Genomic DNA, 25,621 nt, shown 5'->3' with positions numbered 1-25,621 from the left:
GCAGGACATGGGGAGTTGGAGAGTCTTAGAGCTCTCAGCAACAACTGAAAACATCAGTGTATTAGCAAGATTCTTCTCCTACCACACCCATTACTGAATCCAAAGCACAGCACTACTCCAGCTGCTAAGAAGGAAAATGAACTCTATCCCAGCCAAAACCAGGACAGTATCCACCCCTTATTCCATCCCATTTATGTTATGCTCAGGTTCCATGTTTCCCAGTACGTTCTAAGGAATCACCATCCCATTTCCTGGTTTTTGAGGTATACACACAGATATCATTCCCTTAGGCTCTAGGCCATCCCTCTAACATGTATAGTGAGTTCATATAGTCCATAAGTTTGGGGTCCACTGTCATGACAGTCTTTTAAGTCAGGCGGGGTGATGTGCTGTTGGTTCGGTGGGTGGAGCGGGTGGTCTTGGGCACAGCAGGAGGAGGGCACGTAGCCTCTGCTACATCTGGAGCTCCTAGCAGCTGTATCTGGTGTGGTCCATGCTCACAGATTGCGGGCTGAAGATGTTGATCTCAAGGAAGTTGCTGGGCACCAATTCAGTCCTGAATCTATCAAAGTTCATTTCTCATTAACCTGGGTGATCCTTAATCTGATGTCGTTAGTATAATATGTACCAACCGTAGTGATGACCATCTTCAATAACAGGGTTATTTAGCAATTAACATCATACAGTTCAATTCATCAGCTATTTTTACCCAAAACCAAATCCCCTTGAGGCACACATTTGAATTCCCCGTCCTTCTGCATTACCCACCAACTGCACCCGGGTCCTTGGGCAAAAATAATCCCACGCATGAGTTTACCTTTACCAGAGGCAGGAATAACCCAGACTGTCTCCCCCAGCATAATTTTAATGTGCCCTATGGGGACTTTATCTCCATCTACAGTATGTAGAAGGTTTGACTGGGCAGGGCCATCCTGGTTGGCAGATTCTCTAGTATCTGAAATCCTGTTCACCTAATGCCTCTGATTTTGGTGCACTAAAATGCCAGATGTTTAGCCTAATGACTTTTACTTGTACAAGGAATCACTAGGCGTTCCTCCACAGTAACTGAATTACTGAATTCTAGTTATCTTGAAAGAAACGGTATGGGTTCAGCTTGTGTTCTCATTTCACTGCTAAAAAAAATTGAAACTAAGCAAAACAATTCAACAAAAAGCTGTGTAAACCAAATACTGTCGATGTTCCCCACCCTGCAGCCCTTTACTCAGCAGCCTTTTCACTTGTGTGATGAAAGGCACACGCAGACCCACAGAACACACGGTGGGAGAGCACACTCACCAAAAAATACTGACATATCCCACAGGAGTATCTTGAATACCGACTTTCTGAAAAAGGAGAACATTTTGTATCCGTTGCCTAATCACCACCGGTAGAATGTTTTAGGTGACATGAACATGTTTGAATGGCTCAAACACATTCAGTGCCACTGCAGGCAGGACACCTTACCATCTACTGAGGGCCTCTGCGGCCCTGGGAGGGCAAGAAGCCGGAAAGGCTGGCAGCACTGAAGGCTCATTTCACTGTCATTAGACCCTGAAAGCAGTTAGCTTTCCCAGGGAAATAAAATGACTTCTCTTGCATTTAATATTTGAAATGTGATTTAAATGTTAATAATTAATGTCAGAATACTTTTAATTTCTATCAGTGAAAGCATATGCTGCAGTCTATTCCATTTCCAGTGGGAAGGAAACTGTGGGCGCTGTAGTCTTTTGTTATTAAAGCATTACAGTAGCAGTGTGAGTCAGTAGAAATGTGAATTTGTCACAATTTCCTTGTCAGATAATATTTACAGTGTTTCAGAGTGTATGTATGTGATCAGCATTTTGCACCCACTTGGAAATTGTATCTGGCCATCTCCTTTCACGGTTTGAGTTCACACAGGCCTGGTTCCTTCAGTGCTGGTGAGGTATGAAGCCTAATCCAGCTGCAGCACACTGCTAGTGTCACGGGTCTGTCCCATTTACTGTTCACAGTCCCACTAGCAACTCCTGCAATGTTTGTTCTTTATGATAGCTATGCCATTGCAATTCAGAGTATAAGAAAGCCTTTGGGCAAGCCAAGAGTGCCAAGATCTTTAGTTTATGATGGTCATCATTGTTTCTCAAAAAACATTGAGACATATCAAAGCAATATCCTAGAAAAGTAGTACACGGGAGGAAGGAAGGTGAAGGAAGACACATCGGTAAAGAAAGTCACAAAGAGCCGGGGCAAACGTCCACACTACATCATGCATTGGCTTTCCCCTGCTCCCTCCCTTTTCTGAAATCCAGTGGAGCTGAAAACAGTATGCACATCCACCAGAAGAACAGAAAAGTTGACACAAGAAAAAAAGAATAAAGTAAAAAAAGCCCTGCACAGATAAAGCCACCAGAAAATAATTATCTGAAAGTCCCACAGCTTTTAGAAACACTTAGCAATTTTAATATATCATAAAAGAAACTGGCAAAAAAACAATTCAAAGAGCATAAACGAAAAAAAGAACTACTCATCTAGCACTATCATCCAAAGTGAAACAAAAATGTTCCCGCTAACAGCCCAATTTGCCGCTTCCCGCCCCCCCCGCCCCCAGGAGACACCCCCCCCCCCGCCCAAGGGGCTCGCTCCCCTCACCACCACCCGCCCCGCCCCGCCCCGCCCCGCCCCGCCCCGCCCCGCCCCGCCCCGCCCCTCTCTCTCCCGCGCACCGCGCCTGCGCCGGAGGGGCCAGAGCCGGCGCGCGACCGCCGGGCTGCAGGACCGCGATCGGCGCGCAGAGCGCCCGGCGGCACCGCGCACGGGGGGGGGGGGCGGCGGCTCCTGACCGGGAGGAAGCGACGGGCGAGGCGGCGCCGCTCCGCAAGCACCGCCGCGTCACGGTGCCGGTAACCGCGGAGGGCAGCAGCGATCGCGGCAGAGGGCGCCCCCACCGCGCCTGCGCGGCCCCGGGGCTGCAGGACCGCATTTTCGGGGAGCAGCCGGGAGCCCGCAGGAAAACACACAAAACCGGCACCGAAACTGCACCTCGAGCCGCGCTGCGGGGGCCGCGGCGGTAGAGAGGGCTGCGCCGGGCCACGCACCGCAGAGAGCAGCGCAGCTGTGCGGCGGCCGGGCCCGCGAAAACTACAGCTCCCGGCATGCCCTGGGGCAAGCACAGCATGGCGCCCGCCGTCCAGTGCCGGCAGACTGCAGCTCCCGGCATGCCCTGGGGCAAGCACAGCATGGCGCCCGCCGTCCAGAGCCGGCAGACTGCGGCTCCCGGCATGCCCTGGGGCAAGCACAGCATGGCTACCTGCCGTCCAGTGCCGGCAGACTACAGCTCCCGGCATGCCCTGGGGCAAGCACAGCATGGCGCCCGCCGTCCAGTGCCGGCAGACTGCAGCTCCCGGCATGCCCTGGGGCAAGCACAGCATGGCGCCCGCCGTCCAGTGCCGGCAGACTACAGCTCCCGGCATGCCCTGGGGCAAGCACAGCATGGCGCCCGCCGTCCAGTGCCGGCAGACTACAGCTCCCGGCATGCCCTGGGGCAAGCACAGCATGGCGCCCGCCGTCCAGTGCCGGCAGACTGCAGCTCCCGGCATGCCCTGGGGCAGGCACAGCATGGCGTCCGCCGTCCAGTGCCGGCAGACTACAGCTCCCGGCATGCCCTGGGGCAAGCACAGCATGGCGCCTGCCGTCCAGTGCCGGCAGACTACAGCTCCCGGCATGCCCCGGGAGGCAGCTCGCCCTGCGCTCTCCCCCTGCTGGGACACAGGGCAGAACTCTCCCAGAGCTCCGAGGGTGCCACGGCCAGGCGATCCGTAAGGCTTCAGGTAGTTGTTGCATAATTTTTGAAATGAAATGTGTTCCTCTGCCCAAGTCTGTTCTTTCTATGAATCCATATCTGGGATAATGTTTTCCAATAACACCTTGGATACCATGGTTGCCATTGCCCTTGGTGTGGGGGATTGCTTCCACCCTGTGAGTTAAGTGAGCCACTAATACCAACAAATACTTCCACCCTTGTATTTGAGGTAGCTCTGTTAAGTCTACCTGGAGGCTTTGTACGGCTAGCTCCTGTTCCCCAGCCACCTTTTTCTCATTACCTTTTTGTTCACTTTTTAACAAATCAGACATCAATCAACTAGTTGTTTAGCCTCCGTATATATTCCTATACACCCATATTGTCTAAGAAAATGATCACAAAGTGATTGTGTTCCCCAATGTATTTTCTGATGTATTAATGACAGAATTTCTCATGATAATGTTTTGTTTAACATCTACCTTCCATCTGGTAAAGTCCATTTTCCTTCTGGATCTTTTTCCCCACTCTTTTTAAATATAACCTTCTCTTGTTCTGTGAAATTTGGGGCTAAATTCTCATAATCCCCTGTTGTTATTACCAGTAAAACTACTGATGATAATTCTGTAGCTGCTTCTCTGGCTACTTAATCTGCTAAATTATTCCCCCTTATTTCCATCGATGCTCCCCTCTGATGTCCTTTCACATGCACAATTGCAATTTCTGTAGGGAGCTTCAGGGCTTCTAAAACTTCTGATCAGCTGCTTGTGTACTAGCTCCTTCCCTTTTGTATTTATAAGCCCTCTTCCTTCCCATATTTTACCAAATGTGTGGACCACTCCAAATGCATACTTTGAGTCTGTGTACACTGTCCCTTCCTTATCTCTCAAATATACCAATGCCTGTTTAAGGGCATAGAGTTCACAGGCTTGTGCTGACCACCCAGCAGGTAATTTCCCCTTTTCAAACACTTCCATCTTCTGCCCCTCGATAATTGCATAACCCAATATTCTTTTCCTTTCCTAGGCATCGAGAGGACCCATCAATAAATAGTTTTTCCCTATAGGGCAAAGGTTCATCTAACAGATCTTCTCTTATTTTCATTTGATAACTTATAAAATCCAAACAGTTATGCTCTGGTTCCTGAATATCCTCCCTGATTCTCCTCCCATAATTCTAGTAATTTAACCACCAGTTTTCCTTCATCCAGCACCACACCTATTCCTAATTGCACTTGTAAATCTCTACCTAGCAAATTACATCCTACCCCTGGCATTAACAACAGATCATTAACAGCATATTGATCTTCCCCTTGTATTAACACATTCTTTATAACTGGGACCGAAAACCCTTTGCCTTTGGCCCATACAGCCCAGGCTGTATCTTTTACATAATCTTCCTCCTGGGGACTTAATTTCAAATTTATCAAGGGCTCTTCTGTTAGTATACCCCCCAGGAGGTAGAGCTCCTGACACCCCTAATGATTACCACCCTCATCCTGTTGGGTTAAATAATTATGTACTGGATGGTAATGCATAATCAGCTGATGTATATGAGCTAGTTTGCTGTTGCTGGGAGCAACTTCCCTGAAATTATGTGTGAGAAGGTACAATTAGAGAGGGGGAAACCTGGGAGAAGGCTTTCTGAAGTCCTCTTGGTATACAGAAGGAGCTTGCTATTTCACCACCTGTTTTTTGGCTCTCAGTATGTTACTTGAAACTTCTCCTTGAATTCCAGTGTCTGCAAGCTTCTTGCTCTTAAGAGGTTGCTCCTGTGATAGGAATTGCTAATGTCCAAAAGAACTGAATGCTGCTCGAGTCACCCTGGCCCTGGAGTGTAACTGCAGTAATTGAAGCGTTTGAACTCCTTAAACAACTGAGAGGGGAAGTCAGGTTTCTTGGAGTGAGTGTGAGTGCTGAACAAGGCAGCTGCCTGTGTTGAGTGCTTAGGAGGGATTTAGAATGACAGTGTATCTCCGGCGATGTTTTCAAGCCCTGCCACTACCCACAGCTTAACTGTCCCTTATATCCTGTGCTAAGCATCGAGAAGGTTATGAACTGTTCAGCCTGTGTCCTGGATACATAGGCGATTCAGCGTGGTCACATTTGGAAATAGAGTTTTGTAACAGTTCAACATATAAAGACTGGAAGGGGGTGTGGGGAGGAGGGGAGCACCCAAACATCCTTTGTTTTGCAACAGCTGCAGAAGTGACAGTCCTGAAACTGTCATCCTAAAAGCTGAGCGTATTAAAAGGCACATATAAGTTTTTACTACATCTTTGAAAAATCTTACAGTTCGTGAAAAGCAGGGTGTCCGGGGTTTTGTGTACTGGAGGTAGGTAATACTGTTTTAATTGCTTCAAGTATAATTCATAAGCTAGAATGGTACAAATCAAGGTTTTGATGGTAAGAATGGCTGCTGAGGGTTTTATGGCTTGTGAGATGATTGTGTTTCTGTGTATGAATGAGGTTGAAGGGCTGGAAGTATATTTAAGTAGAGAAATGAGCAACAGGGAGCCACAGACTTTTTTTTTTTTTTTTTTTTTTTTTTTTCCTAGATTAAAACCAGGCTTGAGGGTATGCTTAAACTCAGCTGGTGAACTAGCAAGTTTAAATGTTTGGTTGACTTCTTTACAGACTGACCTTAGCCATCAAGACAGTGTGAGCCAAGGGAGCAGTCCCTGGGTTAGGTGCTGGAAAGCACCTCTGACATTTAGCACTGAATCAATGAAGCATTTCCAAGAGCTGGGGAAAGTTATTGGGTCGCCAGATCTTCTTCAGTCTTTGGTGTAAGGAAATGCTTGGTTTCTGCTATCATGGTCCTTTTCCTTCTGGCTATTTTTATTGCCACCCCCTCTCCCTCCCTGTGCCATTCACCTTCTACCTGATAAACGGGTTATACCAGCTGGGCAGGAAGTAGCTGACTTTTGCAGTATTTCTGTCAATTTAAGTCATGCCGGCTGTGAATGTGATGCTCTGTAAGCCTGGGGATGGCAAGTTTGTCATGTCTTCAGGAGTAACCTTCTGCTTGCCATGCCAGTAACTTTCTAGGAGCTTCTTTCCAGGCAAGGAATGAAATACCATTTTCTTAATTTGCTCTTTTCCTGATTTTTTGTTTTTAAGAGGTAGAAAAACAAACATTTAAAGGAAATCACTGTTTAGATATTTATAGCTTTTTTTTTTGCTACGTGTATCAGACTTTGTTTTTACAGTGAAGTGGACTGGTGGTAGTCCACTGCATGACCTAGTTGGCAAGCTGCTGTAACAGGGCTTTGGTGCTTCAGTCTTCTGTGAAGCTTTATGTATGTCATTTTGAATGTCTGATTATGTACTGCAGTTTATCTCATCATGTCAAAAGTCAGCACTTTGCTATAATGCAGCAATGGGTAAACTAATCAGCTGACTTTTTTGGTTTTGACTTGAAGCTATCTGTCCTAATTTACAATTTAATTTAATTTAGGAAACAGCTAGTCCTGAAAATTGTCTCTCTCTGCTCTATTGACTAGGACTTTAATTCTTATGAGACTTCCACAAAGTAAGACTGGGGATGGGGTGGGAAGTCTGTTTTTGTTTCCCAGTGCTTGTAGAAGAAGGTTCAGGAACTGGACTAGGAATAGGCCATTTCAGAAAACAGATTTTCAGTACCACACTAGTCATAACTCTTTACATGTATGGGTTCTGTTTACTAAATTGTGGTTGAGTACGAGGTAGGAATTGCCATTTTACAATTTAGTTGTGGAGCTTGAAGGATTTCCCTAGGTTTTCAATCACTAGTTTTAAACTGGATTATAGATAACCAAAACCTTCATGTATAGCACTGTGGATGGAGCTTTCAGGATACAAAGAAGTTTGTACAAGTAACTGTGACAACTCAAAACAGTCTGTGAGAGTTTTCATCTAACATTAGAGCTCATGTTTTTATTAAGGAAGTTGTTCACCTCCATGAACTTTGCTAGTTTGTATGGCTTTAAAATAGAAGTATTCTCTGTCAAAACAGTTTTTCAAAAAAATATTTGTGGAAGTTGTCACTTGGGGTACTGAATTAGGAAAATATATGTCCTGTGTGAATGAGTAAATTATTAAATGGCCAAAGAGGTTCTTTAGGGTATAATTTCTAAGCCCTTTGCAAAGGGACAGTCCTCCTTATGCTACAAGAGGATAAGATGGTGATGGCAGCACCACTGTGTTAATAGCAGTGGTCAGTTCTTAACTGCTGTCAAAGGAAGAGCACTGTGCTGTCTCAGTGAATGTTTCAGATGTAATCTCAAGTAACATGCTTCAGTTTTCCATACTGGGCAGGGATATTTGTGGGTGTGGAAAACATAGGCATGATTGGTGTCAAAATAGGATATGGTGTGATAAGTGTAGTTGTTGTACCCTGTGTGGATCTGAAATGATGTGTGATCACTATAAGCTGTATAATAATTGGGATGAATGTTGGGATCAAATTGAGAATATGCAAGCATAAAATATAGACGAGCGTGCTTCTTGCTGGGAACAACGGAACCGCTTTTTAGAAACCCCGCCACTTTCAAAAGATCCAAGAGGAGAGAAACTCCGCCTTGAGCTGATGCAACCTCTGCTGAGAACAGCCCCCCGAAAGACAAAACCCCGCCACTTTCAAAAGATCCAAGAGGAGAACAGCGGGCCGAGAGGCAGAGGCCTCCAGACTTTCAAAGGACCCAAGAAGGGACGGCCGTGCACCCCAGCAACTCAAATGGTCCCATGGAGGAGGAGCAGGACGACTGTCTGGTAACGGGGGATTGGTCAAGACGCAGGTACAGGAGTACAAAAGCCACTGCTGTTAGAACTCGGGGTGCGTGTGGCAGAGCTGAGACTCCCCGTGCTGCTTTGCTTATTGCTCCTCACCCTAAATTGACTGAACCCAAATGAAATTGCATGCTTATTATGAAATTGGCCTTCAGTCAATTCTATCGTGGGGGTTTGCCGTATTTGGGATGCTGGTTATCACAGTGTTGACCCGCTCTCTACAAGCAGTCTGGGTGCTTTGCTTGTTAGTACTGAGGCTGTGACTCTTGCTGTCACATGTTGCTGCTCATCCTGAATTTTGAACAGGGGGCCTATTCCTAAAAGTATAAATTTACTTAGGTAAACAGTCTGTTTCTGCAAACAATTTACTTCTTTGTTTAAAAAATGAAACCACAAGTAGGATTCTGGAATTAAGATTGCCTCAAAGGCAAAGAATGCAATGGTCTTTTTACACGGTTGTGTTTAAACAGGCTTTTTCAGTGTCTTAAAAAAGAATATTTTGACCTATGAACAGCTTCGGAGACTTTGGGATATGTTAAATGGTACATTATCAAAGGCCAGTTTGCTTCTAGTTTATTCTGCACTGGGACTGGGAGGAAACACATGTACTTCTGTGAGAGGTAGAAGTATCCTTTGGAAGCATACCCCAGAATGGAATTACCTCATCTAGTGGAGGGGTTTGATTTAGTTGTTTTTCTGCCTAGCATTTATGACATTTTAAATCATTGCATGTTTTATCAGTTCATACCCAGAGTTTCTCTTTTTTTTTTTTTTTAATTCATTGCTTTTTGACACAATTCTCCTCTAAACTTTTGTATTCCTTCCTTTTTTCGTGTACTAGCTGGTAGTTTGGTTTTTGGGTTTTTTTTGGTTGGTTGTTTTTTTTGTTGCTTTTTTTTTTTTTTTTTTTTTTTAATCTGTATCATTTACAAAGATTTTGCTCAGCTACTTTCTTCCACTACCTGATAAATACGCAGCAAAGAAATCACTGATTTGCTGTGCACTTGTCCATGGTTACTTTTTTTAACCTTTCAAATCAGTAACTCCATGATAAGCATAAGTGAAGCCTGAGTTCTGGCTTTGAAAACACTTTGGGATGCACCTAGCTTCAGAGACGAAGCAAACATTGAAAATATAGAGACAAACAATCTTACAGGTTTTTCAGACTTACTATTGTTATAAATTGAGACCACAATGGATCATAATCCAATTATAATTTTATTAATTATAGCAAGTAGAATATGAGCAAAGACAGCGCTGGACGGCAGGGGAGTCTGCGCTCCGCCAACTGCCGCTACTGATCAGTTCAAACAGTCCCTTTTTATACATCTTTACATCCGTGGTTATCTCTGAGCAGTACCTCTTCTGCTTGCACAAGCGGTATCTGGTTTGTGTAAGCAATTGCGGTTATCTTGTCTCACACAAGCGGTGTCTGGCAGCTGTTTGCATAAGCGGTTTCCTGTCTTTTGCTGCCTAACCTTTACATTGAGCTTAACATAAATTTCAATAAACAATACCCTAGTTCATAGTTTCTTACAATCCCCCCTTTTTCTTTTATCCTATTATTGTTTATTAGATGCTACTTTCATTTTCGGCACTGCAAGCAAACCTTTTTCCACAATTCCAACATTTATCATAACACTCACAAGATAATACCTTACAATTACAATCATAGTTTTCACGTGGCATAACACATTCACAACAATCTTCATCATCTTCATCTTCATTAGTAGATACACTTTTATAATCTGTCTCAGACCTCGTAGTTAGAATAAGCAGTTTAGCTATGTCAAACCGCTCCTTAATAAAATGTAAAATATAGCGTAATATGCATGGTCCAAATATAAGCCCCAGAATCAACATAATAAGCGGTCCTGCTAAAGCAGACAACAAAGTGGTTAGCCAAGGTGAAACGTTAAACCAGTTTTCATACCATGATCTGCCCACCTCACGACCTTTTTTACATTGATCTAACCTTTTCCGAAGTTCAGACATGGTGTCTTGGACTACTCCCGTATGGTCAGCAAAAGAACAACATTCTTCATTGAGAGCTACACATAACCCTCCTTCCTTCAAGAACAATAGGTCTAATCCTCTTCTATTTTGCAACACTACTTCTGATAAAGACTTTACTGAAGTGGCTAAACTTTGAATAGATTGTTCTATTTTTGCTAAATCTTCATCTACAGCCATCTGCAAACTTTGTAATTCCTGACCTTTTACTAGGGAGGCTATGCCTGTACCTGCTCCAACTCCGCCCGCTATCAGCAGTGTAGCTAGGGTTACTACTGTAATTGGCTCTCGTTTTTGTCTATTCAGGTCTCCTTCAAAGTGGCGTAGCACCTCCTCAGAGGTGTGATAGATCAGACGAGGAACAATAATCACCTGTACGCAAAATTGAGATTGATTAAACACATTTAGGGATAGGCAAGGCGTTACTCCGATGTCTGAACAAACCCACTTAGCTCCTGATGTCGGGATAGCCCATTTGTCATTTTGATTCTTGTGTTTCTCTGTATTGGTGTTAGTGACTGTTCGGTTGCATAAAGACTGATACTTTTCGGGCACTGTACCTATACATTTTCCTTGACCTGTTATTAATTGAATAGTAATTCCTTGCGTATGGTTTCTCTGGTCATCCCATGGACATTTTCGTGGATTTGAACCATTAGACCATCGAATCCTACCTGGTTTTCCAATTGCCTCAAAATATGGTGGTCTAACATTATAACATAACCAACATTCTTCAGTTAAATTTGGTTTGCTTTCATTAAGGGCACGATAAGAGGCTTGCATTAGGTTCCATAAAGGGTCTTTGGATTCTGGCAACTCTAGTTCCCTGGATAAGGAAAATTTAGTCACAATGTCATTAGTTGTTTCCGAAAGGGAGTCTGGAGAAGGGGTTACAACAATTACGGGGGCAACCTTTTCTTTAGAAAGAGTGGGTGGATTCAGGACCAGGTTTGGTCCTACCGGTAAGGGATCGTGGGGCATCGGTTTCTTCATTATTTGAAAAATTCCTCCTCTGTCTGCACCTGTTTCCCAATATCTAATTCCCCAATATTTCCCTGCTAGCCAAAAGTCCTGAGCAGGATTTTTTATAGTTATATTGATGCCCACACAAGGAATCGGTTGACTTAAGCAATGACCCCATCGATCTCCGTTTAATTTAAGTCTCTTACATCCTTCTGGTGACCACTTTATTTCTAGATATTGGTCTCCAGGCGCGGACCACTCAGAGGCCCATGTTTCGCACCCCCAATATGCACAATAATAATGACCTGGAGAATTACAGTATCCTTTACCAGGGTTTGATGCTGGACATACATAAATTGGTTTGCATATATCCGCTACATCTCTACGATCTTCTTCAGTAATTAGATCATGCAAACTTACATTGAAACTAACTGTGCCCGGTGTAGTTCGTGCTTGGATTGGATTATTTGGATATTTTATGTTCGTTATTGTCCAGTTCATAGGTTCATGAGGGTTTCCATTTGCTTGGGTTATTATCAATAACAAAATTAACGGTATACCAGGAAAAAGGGTGTCTGTCAATTTTGCCAATTTAAGTATATTTTTACCAGTCCTGGGGAAGTTCGGCCATTGCTGCTTTTGCGTCCCATTGTTCTGGTTCTTTTCTCCACAGTTTATTCCTCCTCTGCCTCGCCCGTCGACTCGGTTGCTTCGAGCCACGGGGTGTACCATCTTCTCGGCAGCAAGGGAATTCTTCAGGAGAACAGCTGCTCCGGGCTTTCTGCCTGTTTACATAGGCTTCCCACTTTGTAGCTTTAACTAATGGGACAAAGCAAGACACAGTTAGCACTTCCCTTCTGCACTTTTATAACCAGGATTTCAGCTACAAAGGGGACTGGTTCGTTGGAATGGTAACAATAATATTGAGGGTTTATTCCTTTGGTGTTTAGACTCTAATTGTTTAATTTCCACTCAGTGAGAGTTCTTTGGATTCTCCAACACTGTGTGCAAACTCCTATTGGAGGGTATCCACATTCACAGTGTGTCCACCATTTATCCTGGCATACCTTACACCTAAAACAAGCAAATGGATAACAATTGCAGTTCAAATCATTACACCTAATTCGTATATCTAGAGTGCATATATTATTTACATCAGCATATCTTCTATATTCAATATTGTGTGGTTACATAAGTTTAGCAATTTCCTTCAACACACTTTGTACGCTTCCATATGTAATAGATAAACAAAGAAATAATTATTGCGAATATAAACAACAATACACACTTTATACCAAAAGGTAACGCAGCAAAATAATCAAATAAAGTCTCTATCATTACGTTATCTTTTCAGGGTTATCTTGGTGTCACCTGGAGTACTGATTACTTTCCAGTGGGGTCTCGTCACTGGGCCTTTAATGCGACTGGCATGAGTCCATCCACGCTCAGCAGTCCGGACAGCTGTTTCTGTTGTAAGCAAAACAAGATAAGATCCCTCCCAATTGGGTTTTAGGGTTTCTTCCTCCCACACTTTAATCAATATCCAATCCCCAGGTTTAACATTGTGAATTTTTAAGTCCAACGGGGGTCGTTGCACAATCAGTCCATGTTCCCAAAGCTTGTTACGATGTTCTGCTAATTGCGAAACATATTCATTAATCACACGATCTCGAATTAAAACATTTGTTTGTGGACTTTCAATTCTATAGGACATTCCATACACCATTTCAAACGCTGATATTCCCACATCTGCTCGGGGCCTGGTTCTGAGAATTAATAGTGCCATGGGTAGGCACTTAATCCATGATAATTTGGTTTCTATCATTAATTTAGTCAAAGTAGTTTTGATTTCTCCATTCATCCTTTCAACCTTTCCCGAACTTTGTGGATGCCATGGCGTATGGTGTTCCCACTTAATACCCAAGTTTTCTGTTAGATCTCTAGCAATTTTTGACACAAAGTGTGTTCCTCTGTCCGAGTCGATTACATCAGGTACTCCATATCGAGGTATAATGTGTTCAAGTAATATCTTAGTAACTTGGTTAGCAGTTGCCTTGGAGGTAGGAAAAGCCTCAACATAATGTGTTAAATGATCCACCATTACTAATAAATATTTGTAACTCCCTACCCTAGGTAGTTCAGTAAAATCCACTTGTATGTGTGAGAAGGGTCTGTATGCTGGGGAACGTCCTCCAAGAGGTTTTTGTCTCATGTTGTTTCGATTGACCTTTTGACAGGTCTCGCAGGCTGCCGTGACTGTCTTTGCTATGTTATATATGCCTATACAGGCAAACTGTCGATTGAAATGATCAACTAACGCCTGGGTTCCCCAGTGTGTTTTACTGTGTATTTTTGAAAATATTTCGAGTGCTATGCCCTTCGGCAAGACTTCTCTCCCATCTGGCAATATATACTTACCATCCTGTTCCTTAACTCCCATTTGTTCTAGTTTTTCCTTTTCTACAGGCTCAAAACTCAAATTTTTACTAACAGGTACTTGTTGCATAGTCAAAATCGTATTATAATTGCCTGCCACTCGTTTTGCTTCTGTATCAGCTGCATTATTTCCCCTAACTTGATAACTTGTACCTCGCTGGTGTCCCTTTATATGTACAACTGCTATTTTATTCGGCATTTTCAATGCTCCCAGAACTCGCCGAATCAATTCCGGGTGTATCAGTTCTTTTCCCTGTGAGTTAACAAATCCTCTTTCCTCCCATATTTTTCCAAAAGTGTGTACTACTCCGAATGCATAGCGTGAGTCTGTATATATAGTTCCATCCTTTCCCTTCAGTGACTCTAATGCTTTCCACAATGCATACAGCTCACAGGCTTGAGCCGACCAGCTGACACTCAGGGGGCCTGATTCTATTGTCTTAAATTCTCCTTTTTCCAACTTAACGATGGCATATCCGGACAATCGTTTACCTTCCACTATTCGTGATGACCCATCTATAAATAATACTTCTCCATATTGTAGTTCTTCTTCTTCTAAGTCTGGCCTAATGCGTGTCTGCTGTTCAATTGTTTGAAAACAATTGTGCAATAGTTCATTACCTTCTCCTGGGTACAAAAATTCAGTGGGGTTATTTGCTCCAATAGTTTTCAAAGATAGTTTAGGGGATTCTATAAGTATTCCCTCATACTTTAATAATCGGCTATCTGTAAGCCATTTTTCTGCTTTTTGTTGTAACACTCCCCTGATGTTATGAGGCGCATATAAGACAACTTCTCCATTAAAGGTAATGCGATTTGTTTCTTCAAGTAATAAGGCAGCAGCAACAATGATTTGTAAGCAGCTCGGCCAACCCCTGCTCACAGGGTCTAACAGCTTTGATAGGTATGCCACCGGTTTCTTTTGTCCAGCCCATTCCTGAGTTAATACTCCGAATGCCGTTCCTTCATGTATGTTAACAAATAAATGGAATGGCTGCTTTAAATCTGGTAGGCTTAAAACCAGTGCTTGATTTAGCTCCCTTTTGAGACTGGCAAACTGCTCTTGATCCTGAGGGGTCCACTTGGGTGTTTTGTCTTTAGACAGTTGTTCATATAAGAATTTAACTTTAAAGCTATAGTTCTCTATCCATTGCCTACAATACCCAAATAGCCCTAATGCCTGCCGAATTTGCCTCTTAGTGACAGGCATAGGTAATTCCAGAATTCCTTTAATGCGCTCTGGATCCAATATCTTTTTCCATTAAACAAATAATGTCCTAAATATTTCACTTTTTCCTCCACAAATTGTAACTTTTCTTATGATACCCGTAGTCCCTTTTGTGCAAGAAAGTTTAGGAGTCGAATGCTTTCTTTTCTTACATCTTCCTTATTATTCCCTGCTATGAGCAGATCATCTACATATTGTAACAGCACGTTTCCCGTTTGTACCTGGTATTCTTTTAAGAGCTCTTCCAGGGCCTGTCCAAACAGATTAGGGGACTCAGTGAACCCTTGGGGTAGCACGGTCCATCTCAATTGCTGTCTACGGCCTGTTTCTATGTCTTCCCATTCAAAGGCAAAATAATCACGGCATTCTTCTGCCAGTGGACAGGCCCAAAAGGCATCCTTTAAATCAACCACACTATACCAGGAGTTATGGGGTCCTAGCTTGCTTAGCAGTGTATATGGATTTGCTACTCCAGGGAACCGGGTGATAGTTCTTTTGTTTATTTCCCTTAAATCATGTACGAGCCGATATTTCCCATTTGGTTTCTTTATAGGCAGAATGGGGGTGTTAAAGGGTGACATACAAGGCTCTAAGATTCCTTGTGCTAATAATCGATCAATTTCTGGTTTTAATCCTCTCCGTCCGTCTAGGGAAATGGGATATTGCTTTACCCTCACAGGTATGTGGGGTTCAGAAACTTTGGATTTTAATCGGTGGGATTTCCAGTCTACTAATTGTGTCCGGAGAGTACCAGACATCGGGGTTAATTTGTTTTTGCTCATCCATGGTCAAAGGATAAGTAGACACTGTTAGCTCTTGATTTTTCACTTTAATTTCTAATTGTAATTCAACAATTAAATCTCGTCCTAGCAGATTAAATTCTGCTTCAGGGACGAGCAAGAGTTCACCCATTCCAAATTTATTTTCAGTTTCGAATACCACATTTTTGATTTTGTTTACTTTAAATGGTTCTCCTTTTGCCCCAATTACTTGTACTTTTTCCGGGGAAATTTTACATCCCTTAGGTATTTGTTTAATAGTCGATTTTTCAGCCCCAGTGTCTACTAAAAAGGTGAACTCTTGTTTATGGGGACCTATTTTTAATTTTATCAAGGGCTCATGATGACTCCGGTCCCCTAAGATATAGAGCCCCTGGCTCTCCTATTCCGTTTTCAATATTTCCTCATCCCTGATCCTTTCTCTGCAATTCTTCTTTATATGTCCCTTCTTTCCACAGTAAAAACAACATCTCTGTTCCTTCTTTACTACTACGTTCCCTTGTTTCGTTCCAGCAGATCTGTGTTCACCAGTTCGTCCTTTACGATCCTCTCTGACCGCTGCTACCATCATTTTTACTTGTCGCTTGCTGCTCTCTTCCTCTCGCCTTACATAGACTTTCTGAGCTTCTCTCAATAATTCATCCAACCCTCTATTCTGCCAGTCTTCTAACTTTTCAATCTTCTTTCTGATATCTTCCCATGATTTTGCCACAAACTGAGTTTTGAGGAGTGCTTGCCCTAAAGGGTCATCTGGATTTACCCCAGAATACAGCTGAAGGGCTTTCCTCAGTCGTTTCAGCCACTCAGTAGGGCTCTCATCTTTCTTTTGCATTTCATTAAATGCTTTATTAATATTCTGGCCACAGGGTACTGCTTCTCTAATTCCCTGAATTACTATAGTTCTCAGGTCCTGCATATGAGTTCTATGCACCGGATCCTGATTATCCCAATTAGGTCTTTGGAGTGGCCATTTAATATCCTGCTTGAGGTCCCTGGGCATGTTGAGCATCCCACAGTCTCATTCCTGCTCGTCTAATCATATCTCTTTCCTCGGTAGTAAATAATTGACCAAGGATAGATTGCATCTCATCCCAGGTATAAAGGTTTGGTCCCAAAAATTGATTTAATCTTTCTGCCACTCCGAGTGGGTCCTCAATTAAGTTTCCCATCTCGGTTCTTTTAAAATCTCGTAGGTCAGCCGAGTTTAGGGTACGGAAATATATCCGATCACGGGTTGAGGTCCCCCCATGGGTATTTCCCTTAGGGGGTACATCTGAGCTGCACCTTTTTGGCTTCTAGTTACACGTCTAGGAGGAGGGGGAGACTCTTGTTCCGACTCCGGTGGGGGAGTGGGCGCTCTGGGGACCTCTGGAGGGGCTGTGGGAGCAGGAGGGGAAATGTAAGGAGGGGGGGTTAGAAGGGTTTCGTCTAACTCTTCCTTCTTTTTCTTTTGTTTAGTTTTTATTTCATTCAGCAGGGTAAAGTCTAGCTCCCGGTCTTTTTAGCCACACTTCCGCATACTGACTTTCTTCTGGGTTAAGGGGTTTTTTATTATTAACCCAGAGATTTAATTGTTGCCTTATCCAATCTTCTTCTGACCCGCAGACTGGCCAAAAGACATTTTTAGAAATCTTCTTCCCTCCCCATATCTTAGTACAATATTCTATCATTTTCTGCTTATCTTTCCCTAGTGTTCCAGGGAAATATCTCCAATTGTCTAAGACATATGCCAGAGGGGTATTCTTAGGTACAGTGGGTACCCTTCCCATGGGAGTCGAAGGCTTGCTGCCCTTCGCCCCCATCTTCTGGATTATCCACAAACACACACTCACTCGCTCCCCTTGTTCCTGGCCCAGTCCCTCGCGGGAGATGGAAAACGCAGTACTTAAGGGTCCGCACTCGCTTGGTTCAGTATATCGAACCTCTCATTCGTTATAATCCAGGAAACCCAATCCCGCCCGAACGGTAAACCCGCGAACAAATTCGCAATATACTTACGCGTCCTGCGTCTTCGTCCGGACTCCCGTGCACAGAATTTTTATGGGATTTTACCGGTTTCTCCTTTGCTCATTATTCTAGAATTTAGGTTCGTCGGTAAGGATGGGGTGGGCTATCAGTCGCGGGGCCGCGGATTGCCGCGGGGCGCCTCCCCGGAGGACAGAAGCCCACCGTTCCTTATCCGAGTCACGGCACCATGAAATTGTTATAAATTGAGACCACAATGGATCATAATCCAATTATAATTTTATTAATTATAGCAAGTAGAATATGAGCAAAGACAGCGCTGGACGGCAGGGGAGTCTGCGCTCCGCCAACTGCCGTACTGATCAGTTCAAACAGTTCCTTTTTATACATTTTTACATCCGTGGTTGTCTTTGATCAGTACCCCTTCTGCTTGCACAAGTATCTGGTTTGTGTAAGCAATTGCGGTTATCTTGTCTCACAGGTTATCTTGTCTCACAGGTTATCTTGTCTCACACAAGCGGTGTCTGGCAGCTGTTTGCATAAGCAGTTTTTCTGTCTTTTGCCGCCTAACCTTTACATTGAGCTTAACATAAATTTCAATAAACAATACCCTTAGTTCATAGTTTCTTACATAACTGCACAAGAAGCTGTTAGAAACAAACACAAGGAATCTCAGACGGTAAATCACAAATTTGAAACAGGCAAGGGAATGAAAGGGAAGGTGGAACCAAGAGGCACCACTGGCTAGGGAAATCACAAGGGAATGTTTTCATTGTGGGAAGGGGGGGCATTATAAACAAGAATGCCCCCAGAGAATACGGGACCTGTTGGTGTTTGAAGTAACCCAACAGGATGAGGGTGGTAATCACTAGGGGTGTCAGGGACTCTACCTCCTGGGGGATATACCAACAGAAGAGCCCTTGATAAATTTGAAATTAAGACCCCAGGAGGAAGATTATGTAAAAGATACAACTTGGGCTGTAGGGGCTAAAGGTGAAGGGGTTTTTGGTCCCAGTTATAAAGAATGTGTTAATACAAGGGGAAGATCAATATGCTGTTAATGATTTGTTGTTAATGCCAGGGGTAGGATGTAATTTGCTAGGTAGAGATTTACAAGTGCAATTAGGAATAGGTGTGGTGCTGGGTGAAGGAAAACTAGTGGTTAAATTACTAGAATTATGGGAGGAGAATCGGGGAGGATATTTAGGAACCAGAGCAGTAACTGTTTGGATTTTATAAATTATCAAATGAAAATAAGAGAAGATCTGTTAAATAAACCTTTGCCCTATAGAGAAAAACTATTTATTGATGGGTCCTCTCGATGCCTAGAAGGAAAAATATTGGGTTATGTAATTATCGAGAGGCAGAAGATGGAAGTGTTTGAAAAGGGGAAATTACCTGCTGGGTGGTCAGCACAAGTCTGTGAACTCTATGCCCTAAAACAGACATTGGTATATTTGAGAGATAAGGAAGGGACAGTGTACACAGACTCAAAGTATGCATTTGGAGTGGTCCACACATTTGGAAAAATATGGGAAGAAAGAGGGCTTATAAATACAAAAGGGAAGGAGCTAGTACACGAGCGGCTGATCAGAGAAGTTTTAGAAGCCCTGAAGCTCCCCACAGAAATTGCAATTGTGCATGTGAAAGGACATCAGAGGGGAGCATCAATGGAAATAAGGGGGAATAATTTAGCAGATTAAGTAGCCAGAGAAGCAGCTACAGAATCATCATTGGTAGTTTTATTGGTAATAATACCAGGGGATTATGAGAATTTAGCCCCAAATTTCACAGAACAAGAAAAGGATATACTTAAAAATAAGGGGGGGAAAAGATTCAGAAGGAAAATGGACTTTAGCAGATGGAAGGCAGATGTTAAACTAAAACAAGATCATGAGAAATTCTGTCATTAATACATTAGAAAATACATTGGGGAACGCAATCACTTTGTGATCATTTTCTTAGACAATATGGGTGTATAGGAATATATACGGTAGCTAAACAACTAGTTGATCGATGTTTAATTTGTTAAAAAGTGAACAAAAAGGTAACAGGAAAAAAAAAAAAAAAAAAAAAAAAAGGTGGCTGGGGAACAGGAGCTAGCCATACAAAGCCTCCAGGTAGACTTAACAGAGCTACCTCAAATACAAGGGTGAAAGTATTTGTTGGTATTAGTGGCTCACTTAACTCATTGGGTGGAAGCAATCCCCCACACCAAGGGCAATGGCAACCATGGTATCCAAGGTGTTACTGGAAAACATTATCCCCAGATATGGATTAATAGAAAGAATAGACTTGGGCGGAGGAACACATTTAATTTTAAAAATTATACAACAGCTATCTGAAGCCTTAGGGATCGAATGGGCATGGCACACCCCATGGCATCCTCGGAGTTCTGGAAGAGGAGAAAGAATGAATCAAACTTCAAAACAAACCTTGACTAAGTTAATGATTGAGACTCAGATGTCTTGGATTAAATGCCTGCCGTTGGCCTTATTAAGGATCAATACTCAGCCACGAACAGACCTGGGAATTTCTCCCTATGAAATGATGTTTGGATTACCATGTATGAGTAACTGACAGGGATATTGTCATCCCTGAAGTAGGAGATCAGTATGTAAGAAAGTATGTAATAAGAATTGGTAACACTTTAATGAAACTAAGAAAGAAAGGACTTCTGCCTCAAATACCACCATTGGCTTTTAATATCCACAATGTAAAACCAGGTGATTGGGTATTGATAAAAGTGTGGAAAGATTAATCATTAACTCCCGAGTGGGAAGGTCCATTTCAGGTGCTGCTGACCACCGAGACAGCGATCCGAACAAAAGAAAAGGGGTGGACTCCTTGCCTCCCTGAGGAAAAGGACCGGTGGAAAAGCCTCAGGAGTGGACTGTGGTACCATCAACTGACCAACTACAAGTCACCCTCAAAGGACTAAGTAAATTCATCAGGAGGGGATTGAATGACTCTTAACCAGTGGTTTGACTGGGTTTTTGACTGGGTTCAGAAGGTAACACTGTGAAAATTTACTTATTCATTTACTTACTTGCTGTATAAGGAAACAAAAACAAAAAACAGACAAAACCAAACAAAAAAAAACTGTCAGGGAAAAGCTGGCGTTTACCGAGCATTAACTGACAGACATGTGAGATTATGAGCATTTTGGAGTCAATTAGGCATTGCTAGAAAATCAACCTAATAGGGTAATACCTTGTCTCGAGTGTATGTATGGATGTCATGAAGCGTGGGTTTTGTGTGAATGTGAATGTGTTACCGGATGTGGTATTTCTTGCAGATGGAGAAAATTGTCTTATAACTGTATAGGGAAGGGGCATGAACTGTAACCTTGATTTACGGGGAAAAAGAGGTTAGTCCCCAGAATTTGTGATGTCCCTGAGAGTTGATGGGAGGACACTATCAGGAAAGTGCCAAAATTTTGCTTTGCTTAGAAACAAAGGAAGTGGCTACAAAGGAGCTGCACTTGAATTGACTAACTCTTAACACACGGATTTGTTAAACAGTAGAGGGCAAGACCGGGTTAACCTCTGTGCTCGCCACCAAGAAGACCTTTTATCTCAGCTGTGGGCTGCAACCCCATAGGCATGAGAGGTGGGAGTATATGTTATACCGGACCTCTGCTAATCATCCTGGTATGGTTTGCTTTAATAGTGGCAAATTTGTGCAGCAAGTGCTTTACTGTTATGTCCAACATCAGAGTGGCTTTGCTTTCCCAAAGACAGAAGGGTGGATGGAGATATTTTAGTGGGAAGAAGAGAATCCAAGTAAAAGATGTGACAGAAGTAAAACAGCCAGTACCAAAACCGCCGAAAAGACCTATAACAGAATTTTCGAACATGGTTAACCAAAGGAGATGGTGGTTTACATAAGCAGATACAACTACATGGGTACTTGAAAGAGGAACATTTACAAGGGCAAAAGATATGTAGTAAAAAGGCAAACAAAGTGAGGGCTACCAACATCAAGGCTGCACAATAAATTGCTGCCCATGCATAAGCACGCTCCATTGTTTTCGCGGTATCGGAGGTACAAGAGTGAGAGCGCGAGTGGCGAACCTGCCTGGTCTGTAGGGATCAGGAGTCAGGGTCCACATACGCAGCAGGAAAATGGATTTCCACGCCCCCAGTCCAAAGCGCATGTGTTGCTGGAGGGTCTCGAAAGTTCGGCTATACCCGGATGGCAAAAACAACTGCCAGGCCCGCCCAGATCTAGGCAGCACAGGCATTCTGGGTGGAAGAGAAACTTCCGCTCATTGCGCACTTGGACCTTCCTCGGTCAAGCCGCTAGCCTGGGGCTGGACTATCCCACTAATCTTACTGATCCCGCTGGATTGCAATCTTGGGAAGATGGGAGTAGGGGACGATCCCGTGTGCGCCGGCCTGCTGTTGGGATTTTTCATTATATTGGTGGTGACTGTCGTTGCCATCGCGGTATGCGAGGGAATGTCTCGTGGCTGGTGTTGGAGAAGATCACCTCCTCCCCCCAATCCTCCAAGATCACGAAGACAACTAAGACGCCCTCGAAACCTTGATGAGGTGATGGAAACAGACTTATAGTTCAAAGAAGAAAATGTTGTTGATCAGAGGAGTTACCGCGCGGCGTGTGACTGGACTGTTGTTCTTGGACTCTTTCTGTCTTTCTATCGCTATCGCCCCGTGAGTAAGGGTAACAAGACATCGAAGGACAACATCCAAAGGACAGTGCTGATATCTTTGGTTCTTACTTTTTCTCTTTCTGATTGTGTCGCGTGGGACTTTGCTGGATTGTTATACAGTTAATTATTTCAGGTTCTTGTTTGCTAATAAATTGTTGATTATTGTTTACAGAGTGTCTGATAGTACGGTTGACTGTGCAGTTCGGCACACAGCTCGAATTTGCTTAACACCAACAGGTGAAACAGTAGTAGCAAATTGCATGTTGGTCACAACTTGTTGGATTAACTGAACAAAGCAAGGAATAAATAACACACGGCAAAAACATTAAGGCGACAACTGCACATAGCAGATAGAATAAGAGCTGTTTTACCTATGGTGCTCTGAAAACACCCTCAATGTTAGACTCAGAATGGTGGGATGATCTATTAGGAGCTTCCTGGTGGAAAAGATTGTTGTGAATGCGTTATGCCACGTGAAAACTATGATTGTAATTGTAAGGTATTATCTTGAGAGTGTTATGATAAATGTTGGAATTGTGGAAAAAGGTTTGTTTGCAGTGACGAAAATGAAAGTAGCATCTAATAAACAATAATAGGATAAAAGAAAAAGGGGGGATTGTAAGAAACTATGAACTAAGGGTATTGTTTATTGAAATTTATGTTAAGCTCAATGTAAAGGTTAGGCGGCAAAAGACAGAAAAACTGCTTATGCAAATAGCTGCCAGACACCGCTTGTGTGAGACAAGATAACCTGTGAGACAAGATAACCGCAATTGCTTACACAAACCAGATAGATACCGCTTGTGCAAGCAGAAGGGGTACTGATCAAAGACAACCACGAATGTAAAAATGTATAAAAAGGAACTGTTTGAACTGATCAGTACGGCAGTTGGCGGAGCGCAGACTCCCCTGCCGTCCAGCGCTGTCTTTGCTCATATTCTACTTGCTATAATTAATAAAATTATAATTGGATTATGATCCATTGTGGTCTCAATTTATAACACATGGTTGCCATTGCCCTTGGTGTGGGGGATTGCTTCCACCCTGTGAGTTAAGTGAGCCACTAATACCAACAAATACTTCCACCCTTGTATTCGAGGTAGCTCTGTTAAGTCTACCTGGAGGCTTTGTACTGCTAGCTCCTGTTCCCCAGCCACCTTTTTCTCATTACCTTTTTGTTCACTTTTTGACAAATCAGACATCGATCAACTAGTTGTTTAGCCTCCGTATATATTCCTATACACCCATATTGTCTAAGAAAATGATCACAAAGTGATTGCGTTCCCCAATGTATTTTCTGATGTATTAATGACAGAATTTCTCATGATCATGTTTTATTTAACATCTACCTTCCATCTGGTAAAGTCCATTTTCCTTCTGGATCTTTCCCCCCCCCCCTTATTTTTAAGTATAACCTTCTCTTGTTCTGTGAAATTTGGGGCTAAATTCTCATAATCCCCCGTTGTTATTACCAGTAAAACTACTGATGATAATTCTGTAGCTGCTTCTCTGGCTACTTAATCTGCTAAATTATTCCCCCTTATTTCCATCGATGCTCCCCTCTGATGTCCTTTCGCATGCACAACTGCAATTTCTGTAGGGAGCTTCAGGGATTCTAAAACTTCTCTGATCAGCCGCTCGTGTACTAGCTCCTTCCCTTTTGTATTTATAAGCCCTCTTCCTTCCCATATTTTTCCAAATGTGTGGACCACTCCAAATGCATACTTCGAGTCTGTGTACACTGTCCCTTCCTTATCTCTCAAATATACCAATGTCTGTTTTAGGGCATAGAGTTCACAGGCTTGTGCTGGCCACCCAGCAGGTAATTTCCCCTTTTCAAACACTTCCATCTTCTGCCCCTCGACAATTGCATAACCCAATATTCTTTTCCCTTCTAGGCATCGAGAGGACCCATCAATAAATAGTTTTTCTCTATAGGGCAAAGGTTCATCTAACAGATCTTCTCTTATTTTCGTTTGATAATTTATAAAATCCAAACAGTGATGCTCTCATTCCTGAATATCCTCCCCGATTCTCCTCCCATAATTCTAGTAATTTAACCACTAGTTTTCCTTCATCCAGCACCACATCTATTCCTTATTGCACTTGTAAATCCCTACCTAGCAAATTACATCCTACCCCTGGCATTAACAACAGATCATTAACAGCATATTGATATTCCCCTTGTATTAACCCATTCTTTATAACTGGGACTGAAAACCCCTTCACCTTTAGCCCCTACAGCCCAAGTTGTTTCTTTTACATAATCTTCCTCCTGCGGTCTTAATTTCAAATTTATCAAGGGCTCTTCTGTTGGTATACCCCCCCCAGGAGGTAGAGCCCCTGACACCCCTAGTGATTACCACCCTCATCCTGTTGGGTTACTTCAAACACCAACAGGTCCCATATTTTCGGGTGGCATTCTTGTTTACAATGCCCCCCCCCCCCCCTTCCCACAATAAAAACATCCCCTTGTGATTTCCCTAGCCAGTGGTACCTCTTGGTTCCACCTTCCCTTTCATTCCCTTGCTTGTTTCAAATTTGTGATTTCCCTTCTGAGATTCCCTGTGTTTATTTCTAACAGCTTCTTGTGCAGTTATCATAATTTTAGCTTTAGTTTTAGCCTTTTCTTCATCCTTTCTAATATCTACTTTCTGTGCTTCTCTCAGGGGTTCATCCAGACTCTTATTATAATGACCTAGAGTCACTCATATCTCTCCTCCTCTCTTGTTCAGTCTGATTCCACTGCAGAGGGGTTACAGGGAGTTTCTTTTCCCCGGGTATCCCCTGCTGATTTTCTCTCTCCCATATCCACATTCCAGACGTTCTGATCATTTGTCTTTCTTCAGGAGAAAAAAAGATTCCCATCTCCGACAGCCCCACAGGGTCCTCTAATAACTTCCTAAATTCATTCTTATACGCCCTCACTTCTACATTAGTGAGCGGCACATCCACAAATCCCAATATTGTTTCCCTTTCCAAAATCCTTCCCTTCCACTTACAACGACTTTCACACTG

General features: G+C 43.1%; 1 long non-coding RNA gene across 1 annotated transcript; it reads right to left on the bottom strand.

Annotated features, from left to right (window-relative positions):
- Nucleotides 1–327: 327 nt before the first annotated feature.
- Nucleotides 328–2,879, bottom strand: LOC122153155. The gene is made up of 3 exons (XR_006164990.1): nucleotides 2,820–2,879; nucleotides 1,311–1,343; nucleotides 328–562 (listed from the first exon to the last, which is right to left on the bottom strand). It is a non-coding gene; the product is annotated as an uncharacterized LOC122153155 (long non-coding RNA).
- Nucleotides 2,880–25,621: the final 22,742 nt, after the last annotated feature.

Source organism: Tyto alba, unplaced genomic scaffold (genome assembly GCF_018691265.1).
Source record: "Tyto alba isolate M040663 unplaced genomic scaffold, T.alba_DEE_v4.0 Super-Scaffold_15, whole genome shotgun sequence".
NCBI classification, from domain to species: Eukaryota; Metazoa; Chordata; class Aves; order Strigiformes; family Tytonidae; genus Tyto; species Tyto alba.
The sequence above is the reverse complement of the archived record's forward strand: the minus strand, read 5'-3'. Positions and strand labels throughout refer to the sequence as shown.